The 17,606-nt window shown below is 36.0% G+C and overlaps 1 long non-coding RNA gene across 1 annotated transcript in view; it reads right to left on the bottom strand.

Moving 5' to 3' along the window:
- LOC127832609 (uncharacterized) overlaps positions 1-17,606 on the bottom strand; it is a 146,103-nt gene that overhangs the window by 49,405 nt on the left and 79,092 nt on the right. The window contains exon 6 of the long non-coding RNA XR_008026986.1: positions 2,361-2,408. This is a non-coding gene — a long non-coding RNA (uncharacterized LOC127832609). The remainder of the gene's footprint in view (positions 1-2,360; positions 2,409-17,606) is intronic.

The raw sequence follows: 17,606 nt of genomic DNA, 5'->3' as shown, positions 1-17,606 counted from the left end.
TACCTCACTTCATCCCCCATCCAAGGACTGTTACTATCCATGTATCTGGGAAAACTACCTCACTTCATCCCCCATCAAAGGCCTTTTCCTATCCATGTAACTGGGAAAACTACCTCACTTCATCTCCCATCCAAGGACTGATACTATCCATGTAACTGGGAAAACTACCTCACTTCATCCCCCATCAAAGGCCTTTTCCTATCCATGTAACTGGGAAAACTACCTCACTTCATCCCCCATCCAAGGACTGTTACTATCCATGTAACTGGGAAAACTACCTCACTTTATCCCCCATCAAAGGCCTTTTCCTATCCATGTAACTGGGAAAACTACCTCACTTCATCCCCCATCCAAAGACTGTTACTATCCATGTAACCATGAAAGTCGGCTGGCTCCATATCCCATTAAGAACTGTTCTTGTCCATGTAACAAGTCAAAATATCTGACTCCATCTCCCATCAAAGAACTGTTCTTTTCCATGTAACAAGTCAATATATCTGGCTCCATCTCCCATCAAAGACCTGTTCCTCAATGTAGTTTGCCCATGTAACCAGGAAAGCTAGCAGGTTGAATAGTTCTTCTGTGTTGTAGTTCTGTACTATACAACCTACTACCTCAACCAGTCAACATGTATTATGTCACCTTTGTACATCGTACTGACATCTCACATGTCACCTCTGTACATCTAACAAACATCTCAATTCCTAATCCAAACACAAACTTCCCCTCATCAATACGATATTAGTTTTCCAGCTGTTCCATAAAAAATACCACCTGCATTAACAATATGCTTGTTAAGGCTGTAAAATGAATTTATTTCTTGTTGTAGAAACTCTAGTTTTCATTATACTACTCATCAGTCTCTGGTTATGCACTCCCTGGTGACCAATCTCCCTTTTCAACATTTCCTGCAGTGCTGGAATTCATGTCCCTTCTAATCTTTATTTCCAAGAATATGTCCACGTAATTGATGTTTGACATAGATAACAAGTTATATTAAATTGCTTCATTCCTTTAATGAAATTTTCTAAAGAAATTCCATATCAAACTATTGATCATTTGGAAAATCTTTTCAATAAAAAATATAAATTGTTATTGAACCAACACAGAAAATAGTCCATAATTTTTTCATTTCACACAATAACTTCTGTGAAGAAGCCCTAACATTTGCCTTCACAAGTTGTTTGGTAAGTTGATTGAAGTATTGATACAGACCTGTAGGTACGAGCTTGCGATTATATTTCCTCCAGCCACAAGTTCGGATCTACGGGTTTGTACAAACACTTCCTTTCTGGTAGACCCCTGAATTCTTTATAGCACTTCAAGCTTTCTAAGAACCTCTCTGTTCCCATATTACCTTTCCATTTGTCCTCATAACTGTCTGATGTCTCTAGCAAGATCACTATAGTATGCAATCATTTATTTAATCATTTGCACCCTTCCTTCATTTTCATCGGATTGGAAGATTTGACACCTTTTGCATAATTTTTTTGAAGGTGATGCTGCCAATTGTTGCAGTATTCATACATTTACCAATAAGAACAAATAACTTTAAGTTTTTCCTTATGACCGTATCCATCTCAACATCACAACACACCCCAGCGGCCTAGCTGTGGGACAAACTAACACTTCAAAGTGGTTGCCATCCTTGAGGCTGGTTCCTTCTCGAATTCCTTACATTTATATCAGAAGCTTATATAAAAAGGTGGACATTTGACATTTTTTTTTCATTACAAAATTTTCTTGATTTAACTTCATTTCATTTTGAATGGAGATGTAGAAGATAATTATTATGATAAAAACGTTGGTGTGCTTGCTTTGATTTGTTGCCGTATATGAAAGCGTTACCCATCCCATAGTGTTCTTAGGCAAGTCTGTGAACATGTGTACCCCAGTTAATGGACAACTCAATATTTAATTTAATATATTAAGAATATGATGACCGACCTCTAAACAAGATGTTTCATGAACAAACGATGCCAGATGGCACATTGCATGAGCCATGTTTCTTAACCCTTTACTTCTTAGATACGTATTTTGATGAGTTTGTAATCCCTTAGAAAGTTACATGTAATTAAAGACCTTTCTTACTAGATTCAAGTTTAAAGGCTTCATTTTCAACCCTTGGATACTGATGAGCAACAAACTGCATAAAACTTGAACAGACTGCAAGTTACTCGCAGGCTGTTCTGGTTTTATGCTGTTTGCACATAGCCATTTTCACTTTGCCTCTGAGTGGGAAGGTTAAGCCATTACCTCAAACTATGCATGGTCTTGCCAACATTTACAAAACATTTTCATTCAACTGACATACCGGGTGATTTTTGGCACAATAAACATCTGTTTTCATAACAACTCACCTAGAATCCCACTGAGTTTCAACTGGCCTCTTCAGATGGGACAATCAACTGAAAGCAAACAAATGTATACATATTAAAAGTAAACAGTAATGCAAACAGGAGGGATGAAGGTCATATGTTGACGGTACGGTCTAAATGGTGACCATGTTACCTTCCAAATTATTGAGCTAGAGTTTACTCCCTAGGATATGTTAAGATGTTTTTTAAATTGAACAAGAGACGTGTTTGTCAGAAACACAATGCCCCCTTCTGCTCCGCTTTGAAGCCATATATTTGACCTTTGACCTTGAAGGATGACCTTCACCTTTCACCACTCAAAATGTGCTGCTCCATGAGATACACATGCATGCCAAATATCAAGTTGCTATCTTCAATATTGCAAAAGTTATGACCATTGTTAAAGTTTTCGAACGGACGAACAGACATACAGACTGACGGACAGGTAAAAAACTATATGCCACCCTTCAGGGGCATAAAAAGTCAAGGTGAAATAGTGGTTCTTGGTACTGAAACTTTATGTTTTATGCTGTTTGCTATTCATCAGTATCTTAGGGTTGGAAATAAAGCCTTTCAAACTTGAGTATATGAAGAAAGGACTTAAAGTCAATTTGATTTTTTAAAGGACTTCAAATAGGTCAAAGTTTGTATCTAAGTGGTGAAGGATTAAAGGAGGAAAAATCACATAGGAAGTACTCAAATAAACATTGGTTAGTAACAGGAGTCTCCATACTTTTCATGTCTTATAAATAATAAGGGCCAGATTCATCATTTTATTAACAAAAAGTTTTTCAAATTTTGGAATAATAATAGTGCATATTCTCGTCCAAGATTGGCCTGTGCAGTCTGCACAGGTTTATCAAGGACGACATTTTCAGATATATGGAATTTTGTAAAAAGGAAGTCTAGTCTTCACTTAAATCCAGTTTATATAGACAGTGTTTTTCTTGACTGCACAGGCTAATCAGAGACAACATTTAATGCACATGTATTAAGCCCGTTTAACCAGAGCAAGGCAGATCATTCTGAAACGAAACTTTGGTGATTGCACGCCTCAATACTTGTCCTGATGTTGCCATGCCAACACGACCAAATAATCCCACTGAGTATATACACGGCCGTTGATCACGTGCGCCACCTCTTTTTTGAGATACATTAATAAATGAGCCAATGCTACTTCCGAGGTGGCGCTCAGGCCCGGATGTTTTGAAATTTAAAGATTAATTTTACCGGGTGATAAGGTTTTATATGTTTTTTCAACATATTTCATATTATTTTAAATAATCGGAAAATGTAGTGCTATTCAGCGATTATTAATGCATCCAAATATGTACAAAAACATACAAGCACAACCAAGTATGAAACGTGAGAACCTTTATAAGTTGTGTCATGGTAGAATTCGTAAAGGCAAATCGATGTCTTTTACCTGTGTTACGAGCCAATTCCCAGTCAATTAAATTGCATATTACATAAAACGATTGCTTTAAACCTGTACAAGTTGATGCGTGCACAAAAACATCGGCTTCTAGCCGATCTAATAGATACATTTGCATTTTTCAAAAAGAGATGGTGCCAATGCCAAGGAGGTGGCGCAAATGCACATTAATAGCTATTTTAAAGTGAAAATGTTATGTTATGGTTTCTATTATGCTTACAGGACTTACATTTTTTTTTGTAATTTGGCTACTTCAGCGCATTCGAGTCGCGTGCGTTTTTAATAAGAAAAAGTAGTTTTATAATGTCTTGATGGATTTAAACGTTATTCTTTATAAGATAAGAACATTAAGCATGTATTATACAAAACAGATAACGGAAAAAGACCGAGCTTTAATATATTTTTTTTTGGGGGGGGGGGATTTTATAGTGGGAAAAACAACATATATGAGCCTACTAAAGATTCGTTGACCTTGGCCCCTTTGTAAATAAGGCATTTGGATTAATGGACACAAATCATCGTTTCAAGAAGAAGTATTATCTTATATTTATTTCGTGAATTATCATACTATATTCAAATATTGCTGTCGATGAATTATTTTGATAATGTTGAACATTAAGTTATTGGTTTCATTGAGTATTACACATTTATGGTATATATCATATAATATGTTTTATTCATGTTGGTGACTTCTTAATTGAGTTGATCACTTACATATAAAAAACTGCATCTTATTATTATATAATGTGTTTATGTTCTGTAAAGATTTGGGCCTTCGTATGAACGTTGAAAAATTAATTACATAACTGACATCGTCTATCAAATGTGATAATGTCATTGCGATACGACTGTTTATTGATACATCCTGCATTGGCGCCACCTCCTGTCATTAGCGCCATCTCCTAAGCATTGGCTCCATCTCTTTTGGAAAAATGCGAAATTATCTACTACGTCGGCAAGAAGCCAATATTTTTGTGCATGCAGCATCTAATGTATGTTGTACGCAATCGTTTGATGGCCTTAGCGATTTTATTCGGTGGAAATGTTCTCGTCACACAGGAAAAACTCATCTAAATGCTTTTTAAAACTCCACCATGCCACAACTTATAAAGGTTCTAACGTTTTTAAATGGGTTGAGAATGTATGTTTCTGTACATTTCTGGATGAATTAATCTTTGTTAAAATCACACTACATTGCCCGATTTTAAAAATAATGCGAAATATGTTTTAAAAAAACATATAAAACCCTATCACCCTGTAAAATTATCCATAAATTTCAAAACATCCGGGCCTGAGCACCACCTCGGAAGTTGCATTGGCTCATTTATAAATGCATCTCACAAAAGAGGTGGCGCGCGTGATTAACGGCCGTGATATATATACATTTTGATTATGAACATTACATAAAGGATGGTCTTGCTGAGACAGCAAGGCATAATCAACCAATTTCTCTGTTGCTATTAATGGTCGTCTAGACAACCAAATAAAATCCAGCCTAATGGAAAAGACCTGGAAAGTCGTTATAGACTTTTACTGTCCCCACTGTATGAACATCTGATAAGACATTGGGTGGCATACTGACTGCAATTAAGCTGAGTTTTTTTCTCTCAAAATTACTTGTTTAAATGAATGAAGCTGTCAGAAAAAGTCTGACTTTCAGGTACTAATAGTTTTTAGTAAATTACTTTGTGCACTCTTAGATTCCAATATAGCCAGACACTTCCATTCAGTTTCTATAGAGCACATCAATATTCATAAACAATTAGCCACATGGTTTGCAACTCGGTTTACTTTAACCCATTTATGCCTAACATCTAGAAAAAAGGCATTGGCAAACAGAGTAGACCCAGATGAGACGCCACATGATGCGGCGTCTCATCAGGGTCTGCGCTGTTTGCTTAAAGGATTTTCTGTAAGAAATATTCTAAATATAGAAATAAATATACAAGACATCCCTAATTTTGGAAATAAATTGATCCAATTTAGAAGGATGGGAGAGTCCACTAGGCATAAATGGGTTAAATACATCTCATTCTCATGAACTCATCAACTGAGTACACATTTAAATATAACATAAAAGATCACTATGACAAAATGTTGTTTTGTATTTAAAAAAAACATCAACAGATCTCAGTCAAAGTGAAACAATAATTATGAATCCTTTTCTGGCTTTCACAGTCTTATTGGAATGATTGTATTTGGTGAATATGCCAAGGAATATAATTTCATTCTAAAAATATAGCTAACAAATCAAATGCACAATGTGTAAAAATGTATATATAGATCGGCTCCCCCATATTGGGTTGCTTAAGAAGATCCACTACTGACACTTCATTGAAGACTTTTGTTGTCTTGATTTCAAATAAGAGCATTACAAAATGCAATTAAATTTGGATTTAAAGATCTCATCATCCACAAAAGACATTACCGGTGATCTCCACAATAACTTCATTTACATGCAGAAACTGGGCTGCAATACTAGAATCTTGTGAAACATCTTGAAAAACAGTCATTGACACTAAAGACAAGTAAAACGCCTGAAACACTTGAGCAGACATCAAGAAAACTATTGTGGAAAGGCTTATCAGTGGAAATGTCAAACAGCAAACAAAAATATACCATTATTGCTGGATGATTCATCAATATGTTCCAGGCAGTAACTACTTAGCCCTCTCTTCATTCTGGATCTTTTTTAAAACACAACAGCGCTTACTTTAAATTCAAAGCCATAGGATAGAAAACATTTTGTTCAGATTCTGTGACATCTGATGCGTTGTGCTGGATTAGAGGGGCTTGGGCGAGTGATTTTCCAAAGAAGCTAGACTTTCATGCAAGTCTAGTATTGTAGCAGCATAATTTCCTATTTTTTTCATTATTTTCGGTCTTACTAACATGAATGTTATATCAAACAACTATATATACATCTAATTTTATTATTAGGCAAACTGGAGACAGTCATGAAAGTACTTGAAAACAAACCATCTAAAAAATAATTATTTGACTTAAATGTGTCAACAACCCATAATTACATCAGGCTGTGATAAAAATCAACAAGACACAAACACATACCCAAACAGACATGTTTTGCCAAATAATTGCCATCCATAATGCTCTGATCTATATGTAAACTATACCATTACCATAAAACCATTCATATTCAAAATTTTAATTATAGCTCTATGCATAATCAGACACCCATAAATGTTAGCGCCCTATAAGCACCTGCTAGGCATGATTTGTACAAGGCCGTAGGTCTGTTCAGTGTACACAAGTACCAGTTAACCTTGGTTTGAACAATGTGCTTTCAAACCTGATAAGGTCACGACATGTAATGATTAAGCACTGTCTGCAGACTTGTGTGTACACACAATCAGTAGTTAACATTTAAATCAAAGTCATGCCAAGTATAGGAGGTCAGGCAGGTTGTTACTTGAAATCAAACATAGTTTGGATAAGGAAATATTAATTATTCGTTACAGTTTGTGTTAATTTATGCAAAATATTCAATAATCATTAATTGTCCATATCAAACATTAAACTTAATTTCAGTGCACAAAAGATTAAAACTTTGAAATCATTCTCCTCAATTATACAATATTTTCAAAGTAATTAGCAAAATAAAACATACCACTACATGATTACATGGAAGTGAACAGGTCCAAAATGACATTATGTAAAGCTTTTTTTTTCTCAACATTTCGAGAAACGGGCAGGAAGCTTTGATTAAGAAAAAGTAAGTTGTTTTAATTAAACTAAGGAAACTCAAATGGAATGATATGATTGAATTCTTTCCGAAAATTGTACATAATATAATACAAAAATACTTGGCTGGTGGCAAAGACAGACAAGCTTATTTAGCAATACTAAGCAAACCCTACCAAGACCCTTGGAGGGTAGTAGCCCTTTCACAGCCAATTGTGTGTGTGTGTAATTCTCAGATTATGAGGACCTTCTGCGCCTAAGGATGCATTACCTGAGGACCTGCACTGTGTCTCAGCACTTCTACCTAATTAACTTACTACTGCCCTAAACACAAAGCCCAGTAAATTGGGTTCTTACTGCAAATGCAATTTATAATTATATTGTAGTACTTGTTACTGGCTACAGTGCCAATAGTTCACCATTGAAAATGCAAGTAAATTACTGATAGAGACATGCAAATGAGTGATAAATGCTGCAAATGCAAATTTGTGTCATGAATCTAAAACAGCTGAATATTGATCATTCCAGACGATTTTTGATAGCTTTTTCTGGTGTGTGTGTGTGTGTGTTAAGGGGAGATGTTGAAATATTGGGGCAAAATCTTCCCAAAGAGAGAAAAGCAAACAAACATTTTCTGGTGAGTGTGTGTGTATGGGGGATGTTGGGCTTTATCATCCCAGAGAGAGACAAGCAAACAACATTTCTGGTGTGTGTGTGAGGGGGGGGGGGCTTTTATCTTCCCAAAGACAGACAAGCAAACAACATTTCTGGTGTGGGTGTGAGAGGTGGGGGGGGGGGGGCTTTTATCTCCCCAAAGACAGACAAGCAAACAACATTTTTGGTGTGCGTGTGTGAGGGGGGAGGGAGGAGGGTGGGCTTTTATCTTCCCAAAGAGAAAAGCAAACATTGTGGATGGGTGGGTGGGTAGTGGGGGTGCAGCTTCATCTTCCCACAAAGAGACAAGTAAACATTAGTAACAGCAACCAATCATCATTACCTCGCAACCAGAGACACAATTCTGAGAGGTAGTGTGTGAATCCTACCAAGCAAATCAATTACAAGTACAGTATGTTCATTTCTAGATCTGTTATGCAACTACACAGACAGTGTCTCTATTAAGCTTCACAATTGACTGAACGATTATGAGTTAAAATACATAAAATGAAATCAGTTCTAGTTATCAAAGTCCGCAGTCTGGTCACAATTTATGTCTTTTTCTTTAAATATTACTACACCTAAACAAAACTGAAAATATTGTCAAACCAACTTTAAAATTCACTATCAAGACCTCTTAGCTAGTGTCAGTTCCAACCACTGCAATTATTGGGTTTACTATTGATAATAAACTTACAGAAGATGAGATACAAAATACAGGAGAGAATATGAACAACTTCAGACTAGAAGTTCCATAAAGGTCCTATTAATGTTTGAAACAATACAAACTTTTTTAATCCAGAGAACGACATAAATTTGGGTGGGTGTGTGGGGTCATTGAACTTGTCCTATTGTAAAATATCTACTAACACTAACATTTATTCAGAAGCAAGTTTTTCCTTTCTCTGGTGATAAAGTTGATTGTCCAGACATCCAATGGAGCACTCAACAAAATCATTAAAGCCACCTCATAGACTGTCTCGACAAGCCATTACTAAGCTGGATTCTCATCAATAATTCAATGGCTCCAAACATAGGTCCAGAGAGATTGCTGGTCCAGAGAGATTGCTGGTCCAGAGAGGTTGCTGTCCAGACATGACATAAATGTAACAATTTATCAGCCATGTCTGGGGAATAATTCCCATACAATAATGCTTGCAATAAGCAGTTCCTGAATAATCATATACATCGCTGGGGTAAAATTCATGACATCTCCTCGCAATGACAGCTAATACACATGGCTAGGGTAAACTACATTACGTCTCCTCGGAATGACAAGTCAAGGTATTGGAACCCTCGCTATGGTAAACTATATTACGTCTCCTCGGAATGACAAGTCAAGGTATTGGAACCCTCGCTAGGGTAAACTACATTACGTCTCCTTGGATTGACAAGTCAAGGTATTTGAACCCTCGCTAGGGTAAACTACATTACATCTCCTCGGAATGACAAGTCACGGTATTGGAACCCTCGCTAGAGTAAACTACATTACGTCTCCTCAGAATGACAAGACAAGGTATTGGAACCCTCGCTAGGGTAAACTACATTACGTCTCCTCGGAATGACAAGTCAAGGTATTGGAACCCTCGCTATGGTAAACTACATTACGTCTCCTTGGAATGACAAGTCAAGGTATTGGAACCCTCGCTATGGTAAACTACATTACGTCTCTTTGGAATGACAAGTCACGGTATTGGAACCCTCGCTAGAGTAAACTACATTACGTCTCCTCAGAATGACAAGACAAGGTATTGGAACCCTCGCTATGGTAAACTACATTAAGTCTCCTCGGATTGACAAGTCAAGGTATTGGAACCCTCGCTAGGGTAAACTACATTACGTCTCTTTGGATTGACAAGTCAAGATATTGGAACCCTCGCTATGGTAAACTACATTACGTCTCTTTGGATTGACAAGTCAAGATATTGGAACCCTCGCTAGGGTAAACTACATTACGTCTCTTTGGATTGACAAGTCAAGATATTGGAACTCTCGCTATGGTAAACTACATTACGTCTCTTTGGATTGACAAGTCAAGATATTGGAACTCTCGCTAGGGTAAACTACATTACGTCTCTTTGGATTGACAAGACAAGGTATTGGAACTCTCGCTATGGTAAACTACATTACGTCTCCTCAGAATGACAAGACAAGGTATTGGAACCCTCGCTATGGTAAACTACATTACGTCTCCTCAGAATGACAAGACAAGGTATTGGAACCCTCGCTAGGGTAAACTACATTACGTCTCTTTGGATTGACAAGTCAAGATATTGGAACCCTCACTATGGTAAACTACATTACGTCTCTTTGGAATGACAAGTCAAGGTATTGGAGCCCTCGCTATGGTTAACTTTATTACGTCTCTTTGGATTGACAAGTCAAGTTATTGGAACCCTTACTCAAGAGCACGATACTGTGATTAAAAATGTGGATACATAATGAACTTGCTAGTACTAAACTAAATATAATGAAATGCCAATGGATACAAATTTGCGCATTCAATTAAGTGAAAATGTTTGTAAAATAGTAATGCACACGCTAGATTGAAAGAATCTTAAAGAAATTTCCAGATGGATGACCGTCTGATGATCAAAATAAAAATGCTGAAAATGTATTTATCAAGGGCAATAACTCTGCAATTCTTGCAAACATTTAACATCAGTCTTAACCATTTCAGCTAAATAAGCAACAGAAAATCAGAATCTACGTGCACAAAAGGGCATAGGACGTTGGTAATCAAATACAATTTTGTGCAGACTCTTCTGTCTGTCAAATGAATCTTTTGAGTTTATAACAACGCAATTTTATAACAAGGGACTGTCCACAAGCAATATATAGCAAATGAAAATAACTTTAAGTGATGATCTGTCTAGACTGATTTTTTATTCACGAAAGACCGTTTCAGAAAGGCTATTTTGCGTTCAACACCAGAAATGTCTGGTAATATTGGATTGTCTGGTGCAGTCTAGTGCAAGAGCTCACCATATTCAAGTGGTCAGCATGAAACTATTTATGCAATATTCACCTGCATAGTAGACATGAAAGTTTCGGGCTCAATCCCTTACTGAAATTCAGCAGGTCAATGGAAGCAACATGGTTCAAGTGCTCACATTTTTTTGTTTCTACTTCATTTCTGAAATAGCATATTTACCAGTTTGTATGTGGAACGTTTTCACCACAATTTGATAATATTCAAATGAAAAACTTTTTTTTTTTAATTGTCTTGACAGAAATGACAATGGTAAGTGAACACAAATTTCTATAATGTGTGATTTTGTGCTTAATTAGACACAATAAGTTACTTTCAACACAGTGTTGGAAAATAACATATCCCTACATGTGTTTTTTAAATCAAACTTTTTCCAGTGTTTGAAATAGTTTTAAATATGAATTTCATCCTAGCAAAAATTACCAGTAGCCCTTATTTAATCAGAAATTAAAATATGTGCAGTAACAGAAATCAAGTGATTTGAGAATCAAACATCTAGTTATTATTTCCAAAGGTTGCTTGTAAATTACAAATGATTGAATACATTACAAAAATTCACAGACTGTCTCCCAGCATTATTATCACAACATCTGTCATGGAAACCATATCTTGTCTACAGTAAGGCAGTGCTCAGTATTAAAGTAACTGTACTCTTAGGGATATACCGGAGGCGGGACAGTTAATGAACCAAGTAAAAGTATGCAGGACTTTTCCTGGCGTATCTAAGGGTCCAAAACGGACCCATTCCCAAGTCCACATGGTCAAAATAAAAATCCCAATTGCAAAAAAAGAAATACCGTATGAACATTTTATCTCAATTTAATTTCAATTACATCTAACTGGGTACATAACTAGTATGTATATGATTTTGTTCTTATAATTTTAATTATTATAAAGAGTTATATTGAATTACTTTTTTACAAATCAGAGTACTTTTCATGTGCAAAAATTCCCAATCCCACAATTCGATTTTCCCAACATGACCAGAAAGAGGCCTGGTTTGATATGATCAAACATAGTGCAGGTGCACTACTTTAAATGATCACAAAGGTAAGCGGAAATTCATGCAAGTTTGAATGTTTGACAATATAAAATGTAGGAGTACATTGTCAGAGAAGTTTGTGTCTACAGACAGTCCATGGTGAATCCAGTAGAGCCCACTCGTCAATTTAATGAAGAAGAAAAATAACCGTCCATGAATAGTCTAATTTTCCAAGAATATGCTTTACGAGTCAACAAATATTATAACTTTCCAAGAATATGCTTTACGAGTCAACAAATATTATAATTTTCCAAGAATATGCTTTACGAGTCAACAAATATTATAATTTTCCAAGAATATGCTTTACGAGTCAACAAATATTATAATTTTCCAAGAATATGTTTTTCGATTCCAAACTTAAGACTGCTGCAATTTTACTCCCCCGAAGAAAGAAATATTTGTGAAGAGTCCATCAGGTTTAATTAAGGTCTGTCTCATTCCATTAAACACTGTGAAACTTTTTCCCCAAATGTGATCTAACAAGCCATTCAGTGAGGCAACCTTGCCTGGAAATTCAATTTTATCCTAGACAGGGGAATAACTTCCATCACTGCCAGGTTGGAGACTTTTAATTGACACTTTCTAATCAGACAAACCCTCTCTACACAATTTCTCAGACAAAATAGTTCACAGTTGCAGAAAATAAGGGGGTATTTTATTCCAAAACATTCAAATTGGCTTGAAAATGATTAATTTCATCTGGAGGAAATTTACAGGCAAATTATCATTTGACTGGGTATTTCCGCTTTCAGGGTGACATAACAGTAACAAATAAGTGCAGTTACCATATCTGCAATGAACAATAATGCACACAAAGCCACACATAAAGTTCTTAACAAAAGCTATTTAAGGTGTCATCTCTGATTAACCTGAGCTTTCCTAGAACGCAGCTCATTTGATAAACAAAGATATGACATACATCCAAACAATATTTCAAATTAACATGAAACGTAACAAGAGTTCCGCGGTCGGAGATGACCGCATTGAAGCCGGATTTTTTATTTAAATGACAGGAAAGTACCATATAACATGGAATAAGAACTTTAACATTTTTACCTACCAAAGTTATAAGAACTTTAACATTTTTACATTCAAGGTCACAGTGACCTTGACCTTAGAATGAATGACCTTGAAATGACCAGTGGTCATCTAAGTGTGCTTGCAAACCTTCATGTCAAGTTTGAAGACTCTATGTCCAAGCATACCAAAGTTATAACAATTTTAACATTTTAACATTTAAGGTCACAGTGACCTTGACCTTCAAATGAATGACATTGAAATGACCAGTGGTCATCTTCTAGTACTGGCCAATCTTTATTTCAAGTTTGAAGACTCTAGGTACAAGCATACCAAAGTTATAACATGAAATAAGAACTTTAACATTTTTACATTCAAGGTCACAGTGACCTTGACCTTCAAATGAATGACCTTGAAATGTCCAGTGGTTACTTACTAGTTCTGGCCAACCTTCATGTCAAGTTTCAAGACTCTAGGTCCAAGCATACCAAAGTTATAACAACTTTAACATTTTTACATTCAAGGTCACAGTGACCTTGACCTTCAAATGAATGACCTTGAAATGTCCAGTGGTTACTTACTAGTTCTGGCCAACCTTCATGTCAAGTTTCAAGACTCTAGGTCCAAGCATACCAAAGTTATAACAACTTTAACATTTTTATATTGAAGGTCAGTGACCTTCACCTTCAAATGAATGACCTTGAAATGACCAGTGGTCATCTGTTAATCCTGGCCAACCTTCATGTCAAGTTTGAAGACTCTAGGTCCAAGCATACCAAAGTTATACCATGAAATAAGAACTTTAACATTTTCGAGCACGCCGCCACCCCGCCCGCCCGCCCCCCCGCCCGCCCGACAACATCAATCTATAAGCCGAGATTTTTTCGAAAAAAATCCGGCTAAAAAAAGTAGTTCTGTGTCATGTTGGTGATGAAAAACATCAAGAATTTATTCCCCAAGAATTGTCACAATTCATCACTCAGCAATAAATGATTTTCTTACATACTTTTTGCAATGAAAAAGTATGCATCTCATTTAATTTATGACTATTTGAATTATGAAAATTCTAAATAAAATTGTGTTTGAACAAGAGACAACTTGCAGACAATTAGATATTTGCAATTCAACACCCTAAAAATATCAGATTTATAACTGCCATAAATTCTCTCAATCTTCGGCAAGGTTTCATCACAAGACTATGGAAGTATTTTATCTACATAAGTTTGTATATCATGGCCTATCATGGCCGACAAGACTGAAGTCAGGTTTAAAGCAAGTATACAATCTTGCTATAATCATAGAGAAAGGTCTACAACAGAAATATACATATATCTGTCTGGACGCTTATGTCAGAAGTCATCTAGAAGTAATTCTTTAAAACATCAAGCCCGCAATCAGCCTTTCAACTTCCCCAAGATGAAAGCATCACATGTGGAGCCAGTCCAGACAGCTTATATACATGAGGTGGAGAAAAACCCAAGCATTCAGCGATAAAAAATACCATTATTGATTAATGGAAAAAAATTAGAGCAGCTTTGACGCTTACCACTAACTAGGTCACATTGATGGCAAAAACTAATAATAAAAAAAGATCGCCATAAAGGACACTCGAATTGCTGTGTGGTGGGTTGCTATTTAGTGGTTTGTTTACAGTTTGACTACATTTTAATTGCTTATAATTCGCTGATAGAAACATTAGCTTTAAAGAATTGTTCACATAAAATTCACTTCATTATGACTGGAATAGCAGTTGTTCAAAGCGTAAAATAAACACATTAATCAGTCTGCAAAGTTTCCTGATTCCAATCTGATAAAAGGGTTTCTCTGTCCATAACACCCACTGTCCATTTAAATTCATTAGCAACACCGAAAATGTTTCCAAAGAGCTGAAAGCCAACGCAACTGGTAAAAATAAGTGCACTAAACATTACAAAGTATTAAGATATTTCTTTTATTTGATAGACCAACGGGAAGAAGCAAAACTGCCTGTATGCATGTTAAAGCAAAGGGAGGTTATCTTTAAGCTCTCGAGGTTCCAGGGAAACAACTCTTGACAAGCACTCAAAATATTCCAGGAAAAATGACTTCCCTTGTGAGGAAAGAGCATCAGCAACAAGTATAAATCTACATCGGAAGTTAAAAAATAACTTGGACATTGTAATAGGGTACTGAATATATAGCATTAATCAATGTATATAAAAATGAATAAATGATACAGAGCAATGACCGATTTAAACCAAGAATAATTCCATTAGTACATCAGCCAACTTAATATATAGCATTATTCAATGTAAAGAAAAATTAATTAATGATACAGAGTAATAATAAAATGATTAAATCTCCACAAACAGTTACACATTTAACTTCTACAAGAAATTAAATCTAAGCATGTTGCCATTAGAACAACTATTGAAACATACTAAATGCAGAATCTGTACCCCTTTTATTAGTCCTACTAATTCACAAAGAACAACAGCATAATAGAACCACATGGTTTTTTAACCCTTTACCACTTAGATATGTATTTTGACGCATTTGTAGTCCTTCACTAGATCCAAGTTTAAAAGGTTTCTTTTCCAAACCTTAAATACTGATGAGCATCAAACAGCATAAAACCTATACAGACAGCGAGTTAATCGCAGGCTGTTCAGGTTTTATGCTGTTTGCACGTAGCCATTTTCACTTTGCTTCTGCTAGGGAAAGTGTTAAATTATGTGACAGTCTAAAAATGTCTGTTACAATAATTTTCTGCACCCTTGAACACAGACATTGAATGCTTGATTTCATTAAAACCCATTCTCTCTCACATGTTAAAATAGTGTTGTGAAACTTCCTTGATAATCTGCATAACAAATATGTCAAGTTGCCACAACATGTGCAAAGATTTCCCTTGTTCAGGTATAGCTCTAATCAAATCTTTTCCATCAGAACAAACCATGTAAGTATGATTTATTACAATCATCTCATTTAATGTGTTTTTAACTACCGTATTTTACCATGTATAGCGCGCTACCATGTATAACGCGCATGCGATTTTTTAAAGCCAAAATGGAGAAAAAAAAGAATTCAAGACCAAAAACCTGAAAATTTGGCCGAAAATGGCGGCCATTCTTATATTGCGCAATCATTTAATCTGAGTTTTTCGGGCGCTTAATTTTTTGTTTTAAAGTAGGGAGCGTTTATACGATCAGGAGCATGGGTTGCAAAGCACTATATTTTCGACAATTTTTAAGATTATTCTCTCGAGAACACCGTTATGTCCTTATTGCCGCTGCGCATGTTTTTTCAAGACCCCTGCGCGTTAAATTCGAACCACTATTACGTATTCCTCACATTTGAACAGTGTAACATTTTCATTACCTGCCGCTCACAACATCGTATGACATCTTCTTCTGCAGACCCGCAACATCTCAATGTCCAATTTTACGCAAATCGTCCGTGGATCCCATTTTATTTTTCATCGACTTAAATATTTCCCCATTAAGAGATGCTCCCCAATAAATCCAGTTTGACCCGGTATTTCGCGCCTTCACTGCGTCTAGTTGATAAGTATTTTATAGTAAGACAAACAATACACCCGAACGCTCAATTCCATACAGTTGGCGTTATCCGCGTAAAGCCATTTGAGAAATATCATTTGTTTGTCTCTATTGAAAGAATAAAACGAGTCTATATCTCTATTGTTGGTTTGTAACCTACGTAGTATACTCGCACAGTAGCATATTTATGCAGAGATCGGAAAATCATTGATAAATGTATTCGTCGTTTCAATGCTTAGGGCCTAGTAATTTCGGCAAATCGGAACTCAACTTACGTAAAACACTTGCTCAATTAACCGTTGAACTCCACCTCCGTTCTTTCCAAAAGGTTCGAAGGCGGAGCTTTGCACGTGCTATTATTTAATTGGACGATTGCCATTGAGGAACAAACACACGATTGGTTCGGCATGTTGATTGCTAGACAAAGGAAGCCAATTTTGTCGGCGAGAAACTTGTCGCTTTATTGCTTCAGACAGGAAGCGGCTTTCCTTTGATGACGTCAAACTGTCAATTCACATAGAGTGCAAATTTTCGGAAATGCTAACATTAAACTTTGGATTAAATTATCAAAATAAACCAAAAGCGAAGTTGAGAAATACTTATTGAAATAATTAGCCTCAGTTCAAATAAGACGTTTTGCGTTGTAAATCAACGAGTTTTCATGACAACGAAAACTTTAACAAACAATACCGCGGCGCACGGGGATCGATATACCTCGATTTTTTTAGTGAACAATCAATGAAGAAGTGTGAAAACACCAACAAAGACATTTTTTTCATCTTTTAATTTTTGTCAAAACTAGTACTACCCCGTTCATTCCTAACCTTTCCCGCTATTTGTTGTTTCGAAAACGGCCCCTTCAGTCTAT

The sequence above is a fragment of the Dreissena polymorpha genome, chromosome 5, assembly GCF_020536995.1.
Source record: "Dreissena polymorpha isolate Duluth1 chromosome 5, UMN_Dpol_1.0, whole genome shotgun sequence".
Taxonomy (NCBI): Eukaryota; Metazoa; Mollusca; class Bivalvia; order Myida; family Dreissenidae; genus Dreissena; species Dreissena polymorpha.
This window is presented reverse-complemented; position numbering and strand designations above follow the sequence as displayed.